General features: G+C 42.2%; 1 protein-coding gene across 1 annotated transcript in view; it reads right to left on the bottom strand.

Moving 5' to 3' along the window:
- MAPK6 (mitogen-activated protein kinase 6) overlaps positions 1–13350 on the bottom strand; it is a 30164-nt gene extending 16814 nt beyond the window's left edge. The window contains exon 1 of the mRNA XM_027883025.1: positions 13146–13350. The gene's annotated coding sequence lies outside the window, so the exon portion shown is untranslated. The remainder of the gene's footprint in view (positions 1–13145) is intronic.
- Positions 13351–16265: the final 2915 nt, after the last annotated feature.

The following is a 16265-nucleotide window of genomic DNA, read 5'->3' as shown; positions in this document are numbered from 1 at the left end:
AAAAAACTGCAGTAGTGCAAATTTGGAAGAGGTGATGTTAGGACAACAACCAGAGCCAAGCCACAAAGAAGTTTTCACTTGAATTAAAGGAAGAGATTTGGGGGTTTAAAAAAGGCATTTAAAATTTAGGCATTAAAAAGGAAAAATTTAGGCAAAAAAAAAAGGCATTAAAATTTAGACATGCAGTGGTTGCATGTCTAAATCCAGAGCTTTTCAGTTAATTAAAGAATCCCTCCATCCATACAATGTATTTTCATTATGAGAAACAAAAGAGCAAGCTGATCCTTGGACTCTAGGGTGCTGCAGTAAGAAAAATGTCATATTACATCCTTGAAACAGCACCTGGAGAGCCCATCATCATCCTGTGCCCATTGGGACTATATGCCAGCACCCACAATGCCATTTCAGTCAGGTGGTGAAGTTGCACATGCATGAAGTTTGCTCTGCAGCAGCCCAGACTGTTTGAAAAGTAGTTTAGCAAACACAGAGGTGGCTTGAAGTAAGCAGCAAGCTACCTCACCTGGGTAGCACATGCTCTCTGATAAATCTCACATAGTCCAGAAGAACCACCATTTTCTGGATTCCTAATTCATAAATCAAGAGCTACTTTCCCCCCCCCCCCCCCCCGCAAATTCTATTCTGCAAAAGAGTGTAGTCTGTGGTGGGATCTAGTGAATGAGAAGCTTCAATCTAGAGGAAAATCATTTGACAAGGAAGAGCTCAGTGAAGGAATGTTACTTCAGCCTCACCATTTATAGAATTATAGTACACGTGAGAGTTGCTGAGAATTTGTGTGTCTCATGGCAATTAATAACTATCTAATCTAGCAAATTGTTAATCTGTTCTCAGATTTTTAATATCCTATTGATTGGGCTATAAAATACCGTGACAAATTTTTTCAACACTCCCCACAAGAACACATTTTCATAGCACGTAGATGATATATTATACACTGTATGATACTAACCCATTCTAAAACATTTGCAGATATTAACTGTCACTGAAATGCAGAGTAAAAAAAAGAACTGGATTTCAAAGCTCATAAAGACCAGCAATTAAAAAATAATTAGAACTGAAGGAATGATTCATTTATTATATCCAAGTTCAAAAAGATCAAACAGTAAATTTCCAGTGTAATATTTCAGTCCCGTGTGTGAATTGTTCCTCGTGGCATAAAAGGGAATGAAGTATTTTTAAGTGTCCACACCCATTATGATTGGCAAGGGAAGAAAGATTTGGAGATGGTTTGAAAAGGTTGCCCAAGGTAACTTGGCAGCTTCAGGCTTTTGTCTCAGTTTCACTGCTTCACTGGGCTTTTTTGCAGGAAATCTTTGTTTTATGGTTTTATGCAGCCCTCTCTAATGATTCCAAGTGTTTTCAAAGGAGGCTTGGAACTTTACAGTGTATCTCACATCAGGCAGCCTCCACCATCAGTGATGATTAAAGTATCAACGGTGTTACCTGGCTCTTGGCCTCTCCTGCAGGATCAGTTCCCTGGGCAGCTGAATTTGCCAGGACACACATGGGAAGCCTCTGACAGCAGCCAGTACCTGGGGTGCCACCAGGCTGTTCCTGCTCAACTTACACATCCTCCCAGAGGAAGGGAAATCTGTCCTAGGATACATTTTGAAGGACTGACCATGTTTCTTACCAAAGTCTAAGATTCATTTTGCAAGGGGATAGGGATGAGTTTAAAGAAAAAAATCCACTTGTTAAAAGGGGATGGGGAGAGGTCCAAGAAACACTCAGTTTCTGCTGCCTCCTTGGCTTGTTCCTGCTTATCTGTGCTCTGGGCCCTGAGGTATGATTTGGTTTTCCTACCACAGATACCAAGAGTTTTTAATAGTTTGCGTCTCTGTTAACTGCTGCCTCCTCCAATCAGCCTAGTTCTCTGCAGCAAAGTCTGTTCTGTTAAGCAAAGTCTTTACAAATCACTTGTTCTTCCAGCTTACAACTTCATAGTGCTGATGTTCAGCACAAAGAGACCAGATAAATTTGAGTTCCACTGGCAACCTGACAGCTCAGGTGTCTTCAATTCTTGGGCACCTCCGTTTCCTGGAAAAGGTCAGACTGTACCTTTCTATACTAGACACAGGGGTTTTTTATTTGTGCTTTTTAACACAAACATATTTTTCTAACAAGTGCTCTCTGGACTTGCAGACTTTAAAGTTTTTCCAATAAATCTTAAAATATACTTTATAACAGCATTATTATCAGGTAACCACACAGAACCTGCCATCTTAAAAACTTTTAAGAAATGTTTGCATCAAAATCCTGTTTTAGTTAAAGCCTATTTGGCAGTAGCCAGAGCTACCTGGTCACAGACAGTGTGCTATCACCTCATTTGCACTCAGTGGATGGGGTTGACTTTGCTAGAACAAGATTTATACTGTCTACATTCTTATCAGGAAAGAAACTGATAATGGCAGTATTAGAGAACTTGGAAGAAAGGAAAAAAGCAAACCCTAAGATTTCATCCCCATGTGAATCAATAGACAGACTGGGAAAGAACAGGCCATTAACAGACCAATTCAAACCAAAGGCCGCCAAGTACAAAGGGCAAATGGAGGTGGAAGAAGGAAGTCAAAGACAATGTTCAGCTCTGAGGTTAGAAATAAATGGGTTATGTGACATACTTTGGAAATTCTGTAGGACAAAAAGTCATTAAACACTTAAAACAGAACAAATCATTCTTCCCCCTTGGTAGATCATCAGCAATCTAGGACACTTAGGTACAGCTAGCTGCATGCAGGCTCCCTGCTTAATATCACACAGTTTTATTAAGTCAGGCAATTCCATTGCCTACTTTTTCTATGTTTAAACCAACTCTTAGCATCTGCCTAAAGCAGGAGTTGGCAAAGCCATGTCAGTACTGTGAGAACAGGAAAGCTTAGAAACCTTGCCTTGTAGCTGGGTCATCACTGAAAGTGTCAGCCCTCTGTGAGTGTAATTCATTTGCAGGGCTGGAGCTCTCCCAGATCCTCAGCCTTTCATTGATTCCTCATTAGTTCCTTGCACAGCTAGCTATCAGTATTTCATGCACAGAATAGCAAACGTAGAGAAGTTTACTAAGGTAGGCAATTAAGGCAGGATGTGTTAGGTTTAATTTTTTAAAGGAGGACTAATACCAACAATTTCACACTTGGGTTCCCGAAGTGACCCAAGTGGCTTCTAACTTTCCAGCATGGGACATCGGAGGTGTGCTGGAATCAAGCAGTGATCCAGTGGATGAATCTACAGCTGAAAAATATTCTACAGCAGGAGGACAAGGCAAAGTGTGGGATGAAGTAGAAACAAGAAACACCAAAGGGTTTTGTCTCAACACTTCAGGTGCAAGAGAATTCTCTGTGTGACATTTCTCCCCTGTTTAAACCTGCAGGAAGGCACCACTCTCATCCTTACCTCCAAAATCTCAACTGAAGTGATTAGGAGAACACATCTGACAAGAAGTGGCACAAGAGCAATTGTTAAAAGGCCTCTGTGCTGGTTATCACATCAGCTGCAGTGCTGCTAGAGTTGTAAGGCAGCAAGCATTATTTAAATATCTCTAATACCTTGAGTACTCCAATGTGGAGCAATGTCCTGGAAGCAGGACTGGGTGCTCTCAGCAAAAAATGCATTTGGTTTTATATCTCTACTGGAAAATACATTAGCTCTTGGGCATAAGTTATAAAGGCCTGATGATGGATTTAGGTAGAACAATTTTATGGTTTTGTGGAACTGTTTCATTTAGTTGCAGATCTATACATATTGCTATGCAGAACTCTTGTTCATTCCTGTAGCACTGTAAACCTTCCTACATATAGCATTTTGATTCCTATTGCATTACAGAGATAAAGCCTCTGCTGTGCAATTGTAAATATAGCTGGTGCTGCAGAGCTTGTCATTTATAGGAAAAAGAAATCAGATGAACATTCACTAACATTTGCACCCACACCAGAATCCTCTTGAAATAAATTTCCAGGGGGCAAAGCTCAACACAAATACATGGGCACCAGCTAATACGCTGCTTTAGGAGCCTGAAGCTGCACAACTTTTACATCTCAAGCAACAACAAATGTTTTCTACAAGCTTACAAGGAGAGAAGGGAGGTGCAGTGAGTTGAGGCCTTCAAACACTTTCAAATATTATTTTGCAATAAACTACATACTAATGGCATGGCCAGAAGGAAATCTTAGTCAGCCCTCAAGAAGATGATCCATTACTGCCTCAAGAAACTTGGAGGGTGGAAAAGCAATACCAATTGGTTGTAGTGGAAGAGTCTCAGACCTCTGCTGCTTATATTTGTACCCTGTAGAAGCCTTTGTGAGTGAGGCATGGACTCCAGTCCTGCCCAGGGAACCTGTGGCACTCTGGTACCTCTTATGATTGTTTGTGAAAACAGAGTGAAACGAGCTGCTTTGGGAGACATACTAAGAAATTGTGTCTTTGTGGCTGCTCAGGCCAAGGCCAGGTCCGATTCGATTTGCCCCACACACAGCGGTCTCCAACTGTCCCGAGCTCATGGATGCAGGGGTTTCAGAAGCAAGCAGCATATTGAATAGCTAAAGAGCCAAGAAGCCCAGTGCCAGCAGGGTCAGGGCAGGCCTGTGGGAAGCCGATGTGAATGCTGTTGCTCAGGGTGTGTTTCGTCTGTGGCCAAAATGCTTTTTCAGGATTCCCAAAATAGCACTTATCAAAACCAGCAGACTGACTGGAAGCACACTGCTTTGCCTGATGACTGCAACTGTCCCTGCCAGACTCCCACCTTAGTCAGTCTCCTGAAGCCAAAGAGATGGAAAAATCTAAGAAATATTGAAAAGTAGGGATTTTATAGAATATCTACCATCAAATTATATGGCAAATACTCAGTATTGCAAAAGCTGCTCTGAGTCACTTTTGTTGTATCTTCAGACATCAAAACCCAAAGTTTTTATTTTGCTAACAAATATATTTTGGAAACATCTCCTCTCCCTTAATACTATGTAACTTTTTTAGCTCATGTTGCACCATCTATTTCTAAAGATTTCCACTAAAAATATAAGGCACTGTTCAATTCCCCACATTCCCCAACACCATAATGTCTTAGCTTTCATTAAGATTTTCAAGGTTGTTTCAGGTTTTCTCAATAGCTTTGAGACACTTGCTGGGAGGGATTACATTTCAAAACTATTTGTTTTCTCATGAAAACTGGATTTTGCTTATGTGCCAGGATCAGCAGACGTCTTATAAATAGTTTTGGACAGATGACAGGAAATGATGCAAGATCTCAGGCCATTCTAAAGAGGACAACTGTTTGAAGTGCTGAGGAAAGAGGGAATTGCACCATTGACTACTACACAGGGGGAAAAAATTAATGCACAGAAGCAGCATTTGCTTATGAAACACAAGATCTCTTATTGCAGCTCAAGCAAAAACTATTTGCTTGCAACTGCACTACAGTGAAAACCAAGAAATTATTTTTTCCTTTGAAGAGGAAAAACTGACCAGAATTGTCTAAACTCGCTTTGTCTTTTACTCTGGAGAAGTAAAGACACTTTCCTAACATGCTATAAATGCCAACACACACACTGGACATTCTCCAAGCTCTGACTGATGCCAAACACTGGGATCATCTTCCTACCCTGGCATTTCACATCAGCTCCAGCAAAGGCTTTTCCAACTCAGAGTGCTTTAAATGGGCTCCAATAATAGATGCCTAGAGGTTAAGCTGTGTCTCTTCATCTCATCCCAAGAACTCGCTGTTACTCTTTGCAATAACAATGCAGAATGGAACATTAACTCTCTGTCTCATCTTGTTTCTGTCAGCTTCCACAAAGATAAAGCACAGTAACTTAACCCTTAATAAATGCTTTAATTGGGATAGGGGTAAACTCTCAGCATTCTTAAGTCTACGGCAAAGCTTTGAACAGATGTAACCTTAACTCAGTGGCTCCTGCCTTCTCCTCCACTCCCAGGCTGTCTCCTTTTCCTGACAGCAGAAAGCCCCTCTCAGCCCACTCCTTGCCACGCTCTGACACCGTGGATGGCTGAACATTGTGGTGAACATGGAGGACCATTAGCATGAGTGAGAAATAGTCAGTGCACCTTCCCAGCAGATGTGCTTTCTCAGTCAGTCAGTCCAGGGAGTGATGCAGTTTAAGCCCTCTGCATTCCCACACTACAGTTAAGCATTGTGGGGGCCTCAAGGCAAGTACAGACCAGCCTCCCTTCTGCACTGGGCACTAGAAGTGCATCAGTGTGTAACCACACAACTTGTCTGCACAAAGGCATTGCCAGAAGCCCCCACAGTACTTTCTCCCCCAGAGCCAGGCTGCCCGAGACTTCTGCTGAGGTTTTACTTAAAGAGAGGATGGCATATTTGATCCCTCTCACAACCATACCTCAGAGGTATCCTGCTTTTAGGAGTGGATGGTTTCCACCCAGGATTTTTGAATTATCTGTTCCTTTGACAGACAGAAGACCTTAGAAGCACTCCTACCTAGGAAAAGAATAAATAATACATGACACATTTTTTGAACTTTTGTACTGAGTAACTGATTTTACCTGTGATCTACATTTCTATAAGCCTGAAGAACAAAATCATTTTTTTCCCCATTAAAGACATTAAATCCAACTGAATCTTTGTTATTTTGTTATTTTGGAAATGTAAGATTTATTACCTCTCTTAGAGGCACAACAGTGCTGAAACTGGGCCATCCCAAACTTTTTCAAAGGCTATGCAAATGGAAATGGAATATATCTGTCCCTGCACTGCACAAAATATCTGGAATATATCTGTCCCTGCACACACAAAAACAAATCACTTGCTAGTGGGTTTTCACACACTGTGTGTGTGACAGAAGGTGGACTAGGCTGTCAGCTTTGCAGAACTCAATGAGGGCTCCAGTGCCAACTGGTCCAACTGACCTTAATGACCACAAGCGTAAAACCCCCTAGAATTGTAAACCCAGATTTCATTCTTTGCTGCACTTGGAAAGAGATCTTGTATATCTTTTTTTGCTTTCTAGCCTGGGAGGAAATGTATCTCAAATGCCTACTTCACCCCTGGAGAGCCTTCCCCACAGGGACACGCAGTCCCTGTACAGGGTTGTGTAAACTGATTCTCAGAAATACCTCCATAGGACACCCCAGTGCAGAGGAATTACTGAGAAGCAGTGCTGAACCCAGAAAATCATCTCATATGTATGAGATTTCACTGTAGAGTTATACCTAGAGGTTCTTTCATGATCTAAATAGCAAGATTTACTCTGCAGTTGAGCTGAAATTAAGAAAGAGGTAGGGAAATCTAGTTTTTAGTGCATCAGCATTTTTTTATCTCCAGCATATCTTTAAACAGTCTTCAATTGCAAATTTCAGCAGTCAAAAACTATTAAATAAAAACTTAAGGGATACCATATACATCTAAAGCCATATTTTTTGACAAGAGAATGGTATTCCTCACTCATTCCCTGTGTTTTATGAAACTCTGGAGAACCATTTAAGCCTCAATTAAAATAAAACCAATTCGTGATAAACCTATTTTAGTAAACACAAAAAGTTGCTAACCATTATCTCGTATTTCTTCTTATTGTTTAATCTGGACACTCCCAAAACAAAAGTAGTCCAGATGACTCAAAGAAGATGAGTTCCAACCTTTGGACCAGCTCTAATTGCAATACCTAGTTCTCATGATTGCTGCAATTCAGCAGACTCCAACATGATGACAGTGTTCACGTGGGCTCCATGAGCTACTCCAGCACTGCCCTGGATGGCAGCAAGAGCTGCTACACGCTTCTTACCTGTAATCTGATGTCCCCAGGAGCTCACAGCACTACAAACCAGCTGAAAGACCTTCTTCCACTCCCTTGCATCCATTATCACAGAGGTTAGGTGCACAAATCCTTTCACTCATGTTCAGTAGTGGGAGATCATTTGGTCACCCACAAGGTCAGGAAGTTCTCACTTCACTGATAAAGCATCAGGCTCAACCACCAGGCAACAGTGAGCAAACTCCTCCTGGTAGTCTGTGTCTTGAAATGGTGGCCCAGAGGGGTAAGACTGCAGCTTACAAACCTCTCATCATTTTCCTTGCTGTTAACTTTTCCAGGATAGCCTCTCTAGTTATAGACTGTGTTGAAAAAGGTATATCCCAGAAATCCAGGATGGACACAAGTGTCAGCCCTTGCTTTCAGAGTTGAACCATCCTGCCAGGGCTGGACTAAGAGTCTCATTATCACTGCCCAAACCATCCTGCTCCAAGGGCAGCTCCAAGGAGGACTTAACATCTCAAACCTGTCTGTCGGAGATGCTTCACAAAGCGTTCACAAAACAGCACAATATTCATCAAAACCAAGGTGGTGATTTTCCACTCAACCCAGCAAAGGTTTCGAGACGTCAGCTGTTTATTTTCTCCTGACAGACTACCCAAGCTGGTATTTCCACAACTGCATGGACTATCTAGATACTTCCTAAAAGTACGGAGTAAAGAGAGATTATTATGGCTTGTGATAATATCCCTGTTTAAATAATTAAGGCAATTCATTTGCTTGTAGTTAAATTGATTCAAGGACTGCATGTACAATTTGCGATCAAAGTACTACCCTGTACCCTGTGTTTATCATCCCAGGTCCAAAGATATTTGTTAGTAAACAATACCAATGTAACCATTGCTAGGCTGCAGGGAATCAGTGGCAGGGCTTGAACAGGCTGCTGTCATCTAGGAAAATGTCAACAAAGAAGCTGCGGTAACTGCTGAAATCAAGGGAAACAGCAGGGCAGTAATGGAAACTTTTGAACCTTTTCACACAGAGGAACAAGAAGATTTGTCTTTCTGATTGCTGTAATGTTTCAGATAGCAGAAGAACATGGGAATATGGGCCTTCATGGCAGCTCATAAACTTCTCTGACCTTGGAAGGGAACTCTGTGTGACATGACAATCATAGTAATCAGAACAAGCTCTCTCTGCTCTGATACAGCTTTACTGCATGAGTAGATATTCCTTTTTCTCCTCACAAGTGCTCACTGCTCTGCTTCATTCATTGCATAAGACAGTGCTCACCTGATTACCAGCAAATGGATACCAAGAAAAACAAAAATCAGTGTCCTGCCCTATGTCTTATTCATCACATATTGCCCCAGTCTGAGGCCAGAATCACCAGGGTTTAAGGGCTCTGCAAATAACCATTAAATGAATTTCTGCAATATGCAAGAATATTATAATTTCCACTGTCCTGAACTCAGTCACAAAGATCAAGGTCAGAGTAGCCCTGAACAGCAGATGCACAATTTAAGATTACTGGAACTGAATTTTGCAAGGACCTGGTACTTTATTCCACTATTCAACTTTTCAACCCACTTTTCAAAGTGCTTGGTCCTGTCACTAAGTACAGATCCCCAAAGCTCTGAATTCTCAGTATTTGCAAGTTATTCTAGGCTTTGTCCAGGCAGTTCTGATTTTCCCCAGCACCAGAAGCCCCTGAGTAGCTGTGCTTGTACACCCCAAGTAGCTGCGTTTGCATACCCTCCGTGCCTGTTTCTCCACTCCCTCTCAGCTGCCTATCTAGTGTCTCCAAGTCTCTTCCCATTTCCTGGTTTCTTTTGTTTTTTTTTTCTCCTGTCCAATTAAAATCTCATTTTTATAAGCTTTTTCTCCTAACCTATTTCCTGAAAATTCCCTGCCTACTTGGTCCCTGTTTCTTTCACTCATGAGTCAGGTAGCTACCTGCTGGAGTCACTAAAAGCAACGCATGGTAGTAACAATCCACTTATATTCAGTTAAGGTGCCCAATCCCGACACAGCCTGCAGCAGCCTGTGGATGCAGTCACAGGAAAATTTCTGTTCAGGAGTTGTCTGGGCTGGAGCACACCCAGGACTCACAGCACGGGAATTTATCTGCTAACAGATCTCTCAGTCTGCAAAACCTGAGGTCTCCAGTTCACAGACATTACTAGATTTTCCATGAAGATAAAACATGCATCTTTGACTCTGGATTCCAAGAGCGCCCTCCTCTTCTGGGAAAAAAAAAAAAAAAAAAGTGGCCCAGAGACTTTCTGAGGAAGAAATGTCCCTGTCAGTGCCCTGGGGTGGTGAGAGGCACCACCTCTCACCTGTGGGGGAGCACAGGTTGCCAGGGAGTGAGGGGCACTCACTGCCAGGATGCAGAGCACTCTATTCAAGCTTCTCTTCCCCTTCACAAATCTCTTTGGGGAAAAGGCCCTCAGCAGTGCAAAGCAGGAGGCTGTAAGAAAATATCCCACTCTCCAGGACAAAGTTTTTTCCTATTATTTTGCTCCAACACCCAGTCACACAGCCTATCCTACCACCCAAACCCTGCTGCTTCCCCAGAGTCCTGGGTGCAGACCCTGCATCTCCTCACTGCAGCTGCTCTTACAGGGCTGTGGGGCAGCCAGGAGACAGACTTACAGAGAGAAACCCCAAGCGTTAGGGGAATGCAACAGTGAAGGAGATGAGGAACTAAGTATTTATATAAATCTCCACCATCAGCCTCTCTGTAATCTCAGGTGTTGGCTGGTTGGAGAGATGGAAACCACATGCAACTGTGTGCAAGGGATGAGGAGAATGGCAACATTAGCCCAGCTTTCTTATGGTTACAGAGGCTGTAATTTTATTTTCTTTCCACTGTATGTTGAGTGAAAAGCACTCCAAGTCCTGCTGCACTCCCTAGATCCTATTATGAAAAGCTAGATCTCACAAAGGTGTTTTCCAGCGTGTCAAATTCAGGTTTCTGTGGCTCTGTTTGACAGTTTTGCATTAACTCCCAGCTGAGCAGAAGGTCCCTGAACACCAGGATTGCACTTGCCATGATGCCTTGCCTGGGTCTGATGCACTTCTCAGGGCCCCCATCTGCAGCCTCAGCAGTCTGTCCCACCCCTCTGTCATCCAGCAGCAGGTTTGGGCATGAGCAGAAGACCCCAAAGAGAGAGACAGCTCTGTCCCACAGTTCCTGCTCCATGGGTTAATGCCCACCCGTCACCTGTGGGACCTCTCCCGGTCCGGCCCCAGGGCCCTGGGGGACTGTCTCACCTGCAGCAGGAGCACACACTGCCTGGGGCCCTTCACCACAGCACTGGCTGCTGTGGCAGGCAGAGCCTGGGAAATATGTCCCCAAACCTGCCCTTGCATTCTTTAAAACAAACTTTTATTTACGCTGCACTGCTGGTGGCAAAAAATAACCTGAGTCGCCAGTCTACCTTCAGTTACATTTTTCCATGTGCAGAGCTGAAGGTCTGAGGCTCCTCTCCCTCTGCAGAGCAAACACAGCATTTGCAGGAATAAAGCTGCACTTATATAAGTTTCTGAGAATGCCAAGTCGAAAGTCTGACAGAGGAAAAACTTCTAGTAAAAAGCTACTTTTTGTCTTTTTGAGAGATCTAATCTATCTTCCGTGCATTCCTGACCTTCAGAAAGCATTTTCATCTCACACATTAAGTATAACAATCCTCTTAACAGGGAACATTTTGTTAGAGCTTTAAATTGGGTTACGTAAATTATTTGTAGTTCTGACAGCAGGTTTCTCTTCTGTCCATGAGGACAGTTGTTATGAGATTGCTACAAGGTTCATTTGCAATCACTGCAGATAATCATCTGAAGGGACTGTTTGGAAGGAGATTTTATCTGGGGCATATGCTACAAGTTTATCACAGCTTTTTATAAAAGCAGCATTTTTGCCAAATAATTCGCAGTGCAGTAGCCTGCATGAGAGTTAAGAAATCCCTGATGTGAAGGGTAAACTGAGGGGCAAAAAAAACCCATTTTAAGTCCCACAAACTTTAGGACAAACAGAGTATGAAGGGCAAAACTCCCAAGAAATATATATATGTATATAGGTGGCACTGAGCATGTCTCTATCCATGGCTTTACTCTTGTTGACTGCAGCAGAAACTGCAAACAACCAGGATCAGGCTCTTTGTTCCCACTAGATACTTGTTCAGGAAAAGGCAGAGTGGAAAAACTACTCAAGAAGTTACAGCCCTACTTTTAGCATTACATCAGAGCAGTCAGTGAGTTAGAAACACAGTCTGGAGTACTCTCTTTTCAGTCTTTCTTCTCTCCACCCCCTAACCAGGCACAGGCTTAGACAATGGTTTTGAACAGGAAGGGTTCTCCTTCAGGAGAGCCCTCCTGCCTCCCTTTCTCTTGTCACTGGTAAGGCTGAACGGAGAAAAAAAAGTTTCTACTGATTTCTTCAGGGTGGGAAAAGAATGGCATAATTTATGAATTTGGATTAATTTTTCACGTTTCCCATTGCATTTATGAGCTCTTAAAAAAAACCCAATAAAGCAATGAAACAATATTTTATTCAATTTGAAAGCATTTTGTTGGACTTTAAGAACAATGATTTACTGAAACAGAATTTTAAAATGAAAACTTTGAAATGAAAATATGAACATTTAATTTTTAAGTATTTGTAAGAGCATTTCAGATTTTTTTCCCCCTTAGTTAGCAAGAGCAGTGAGTTAAAAGTTTCATCCAGTGCTAAATATGAGGAAATCCAGTAAACCTGATTTCTACACTCCTGCTGGCATTACATTCTCCACAGCAGTGGTGCAGAAACCAACAAACCCTTCTGCAGCATCAGAGTATTGCAAGGAGTGACATTTTCAAGGAGAAAAAAACCTGTGGGTTTGTAAACTACACACACACACACACACACACACACACAAACACAAGAACCATGCAAAAGGTGCTCGGCAGAGGAGGACCTTTACATGTAAAACTTAAATTAATATCTACTAACATTTCTAAATCTGCCCAGGAATACCTTGGTATTTCCAATTGTATTGAGCTAACTCATAGTATTTTATCTTTCCTTCATATTCACTCCCTGTCTTTCTTTGGTGCCATATATTTATTTTCAGCATTCTAGACAGAGTTTTCTCACGGTTGTATTAGCAGTCTCTCTTATAATACTTTATGGACAGAGAATGCAGTGCATTAATAGTACTAGGGACAATGTTAGGTATTCCTCTGAATTATCTAAAGGCACTGGCTGATGAATATACAATGATTTTATTTCTCTAAAAGACAATATATTATTATTTTGGCAATTCTCATAGAGGAAGAAATGTTTCTTAGTGTTAGTTAGAAAAGTTGATCTTAATCCTTTATACTTCTGTCTAAACAAAGATCTCAGGGGAGAATACACACAGACATTTAACTTACCATTACTGCAGCTATCTTTTGACTTCCTCAGTATCATTAATATTTAAGCAGAAAGAACAGAACAAACAATTATCCTAATGATACCACACCAGAACTAACAAAGTAATTTTTAAAAAGTCATCCAGAAGAAGTGAGAAGGTCAACCAGAAAGCGCGAGTCAGGAATAGCTGTTGCTCCGATGAGGAGGGGAAGGTTATGTGGCTGTGATATGAGTAGTGCACAGCTGTTACTCTAGTAATAATTCATCATATTAATATTTAAATGAGAGGAGGAGGAGGAGGAGGAGGGCACGAGATTGTGTGTGACTCAACAGTCCCTCCCTGTCCTCAAGCAGAAAAATAGGCCACCAATAAAGAAAGAGCATTAGGAAGTGTAGAGTGGGAAGGTTTGTTTTCATTACCTCATGAATAAAAGTGGGCAAACTGGTCCCTGAAGAAGTCTAGAAATTATCCTGCTTTTACTATTGCGAGTCAAATTCTGTTTCTACTCTCAGAAGCAGCCATTACCTAATGAACAAATTGATCCAGCAACTAGTGCTCCAGGTCTGCACGTGGTGTTTCTTGGATTTCAGTGTATTTCCAGCAAGCTTCTACACTTCCTGCAAAGTGCTGCCTGCGGGAGTCTCTCCTGGCAGGGAATTGCTGAAATTGCTGTTGTCCACAGACACATTTACAAAACCATTTCTTTAATGGGGGCTAACTCACCTCCACTATGGTTGTGTTACCGTGGCCCATCAGGGTTTCTGGGTGGGCAGGCTCTGGTGACCTGATGAGGAACAGGAGGAGCTGCTTGCAGGATGGGGTGTTGTGAGCAGAGCCTCAGCCCTGGGGAACCTGGGGGAGCTGCAGGAGGCAGAGCAGCAACACCCAGCAACAGCAGGCTCAGAGTGAGGTGGAAGGCTGGAGGAAAAAACAGCTGATGCAGGCATTACCCAGACAGATGTGGGTGGCATCCCTGGCAGGAGAGGCAGCCTGACTACACTTGGTTGCATATAGGGTTGCACAACTGTATCCAATAATTCAATATAAACACACCTCTCACATGCTGGGTTTTGGGGGGTTGGAATTGTTTGGGTTTTTTTTTAGTTCTGTACAACTCCTTCCTCCTTGTTAGAGAGCATTACTGTGACAGCCGTGGCTGAGCATCGTCTTGTTGGCTGTACAGCTCTAAAAAGGTAATAAGGAACCATTTAACCATCAATACAGACACAGACTCCAGAAGTGGCCATAAGGCTAAATAATAAATAGTTTGTAACAGAACAAATCCACAGAAAAGCATTTGGCTCAGTGCTCAGCATGAAAATACAGGGTACGCAAAGCACAGCCATTAGGAGATGCCAGACTCATGCAGTAACATCAGTTCTCAGCACACCAAGGAAAATTCTTCATCAGAAATACTCTGTTTTTTCCTATTCAAGCAAAAGCATTCCCCCCTCCTTTCATTTCATTAACCTAATCCTCCATGATCAAGTTTGCAAACAACTGGAGTTAACATTGATATTATTTTTAGCTGACTGATATGAAGGTTTTATTTGCTGCAATCTGTAGAAGAGGATTTGTGTTATTAATACCTTGCAGAAAACACCACTCGGCAGGTCTTCTCCACAGCCATTGTCAACGTCCCAGAAGACAGACCATTTAAAACTGATCTTCAAACTTGCTGCAAATGTTTGTACATAAAGCAGAATCAGACCCCTGGACACACTGGAGGAATGGGGCATATTGAGTAGATGACAAGGGTCTGCAGGAAGATACCCTCTTCTCTGTTTTAGTAATTACACTAATACAGTAGTTGCAGAAGTTGGATTCTTCCTTCCTGGACTTCGGGAGTGCAAGAGGAACAGATCTGCCACACTGATTTTAATCACTGTCATAGCCCTCCGTCCAGCTCCACCACTGCTCCTGCCTCAGGAGTAGGACAGATACATGAGGTTGAAATCAGCCACCTAATGCATCCAGGCTAATGTATCTGTTTATATTTGAAGAAAAACTGGTGGAAAAAGGCTAAAAAGTCTTTGCAACCAGTGAATTATTAATTGAAGGTGAATGTGTGATGGAAGATAAACATTTTCAGGTACGGGCTGGGTGAGATGACAGATTTAATAGCTTCCATAAAGTATGACACTGCAACAGCTTCTATAACTGTCTCTGTAGGAAACCATCAGCTGGACTACCAGATCGGTGTACAAAGTTTGAGGAGGCACAGAAGCCCATACTCAGATTTGCTCTTCTTTCAGTGACAGAAGTTGCAACTTTAATCCAAATCCATGGTCTTGGTTCAGAAGAGGCTACAGCCTCTGTTGACAAGTTTTTTTAACCTCTTTGAGGTTAAGGCTTTTTCAGGCTTTGTGTAATGTCTGCTCAAATGTCACATCATTCCAACTTATGCTCTTAGTTAAAAAGGAAAAAAAAAAAAAAAAAGACAAAATCATGCTTGCCCTTGGAACAGAGGGGTCAGTGTGAAGAGCCACGCTGGCACCACAATCCCCCAACACTCATCATTTCCAAATTCTAATTTAATTAGCATCACTAGGGTTTAAAAGTACAACCACCAGGTGCAAACTGCTGGGTACAGCCCCTGGCATGGTCAAACACAGCCTGCACCCATTCCCAACTTTTTCTTAATCAGACAGGCTCCATGGTTTGTCTTCCTAGTTGAAGGAAGCAGTCAAGCTTCTCAAAGGCCACACAAGGGGTCAAACTCCCCTCTGACTCTGCAAAGGCCACATGATCCACTTGAGATACTAAGAAATGCTCTCAGAAGTGCTGTGTCTTAATTTAGATTTCAAGTAACAGCAGCGAGGCTTACATAGTTATTTAGCAGTCAAAAGAGAGGGGTAGGCTTTTTATAGTCTAAACTTTATGGAGTGATAAAGATCTATTAATCATCTAACATGCAGTTTATCTACAGACAAATAGGATTAAAAATAGAGCAGGTAGTTTCGTAGTTTCGTCTCCTTTTTTTTTTTAATTGGCATGGGAACAGAGAGATGGCAGATGAGGAAAAAGAAGGTTGCTGAGGATGCTGAGCACAAGGCTATGGCTGAGGACTGCAACTAGAGCTGCCTCAATCGTTGTATCTCCCTGACAAGAAGCCAGATCTTAGGTAACCTTGAGTGAC

This window comes from Empidonax traillii, unplaced genomic scaffold (genome assembly GCF_003031625.1).
Source record: "Empidonax traillii isolate 1590-97213 ecotype Southwest subspecies unplaced genomic scaffold, ASM303162v1 scaffold117:size1203958, whole genome shotgun sequence".
Taxonomy (NCBI): domain Eukaryota; kingdom Metazoa; phylum Chordata; class Aves; order Passeriformes; family Tyrannidae; genus Empidonax; species Empidonax traillii.
The sequence above is the reverse complement of the archived record's forward strand: the minus strand, read 5'-3'. Positions and strand labels throughout refer to the sequence as shown.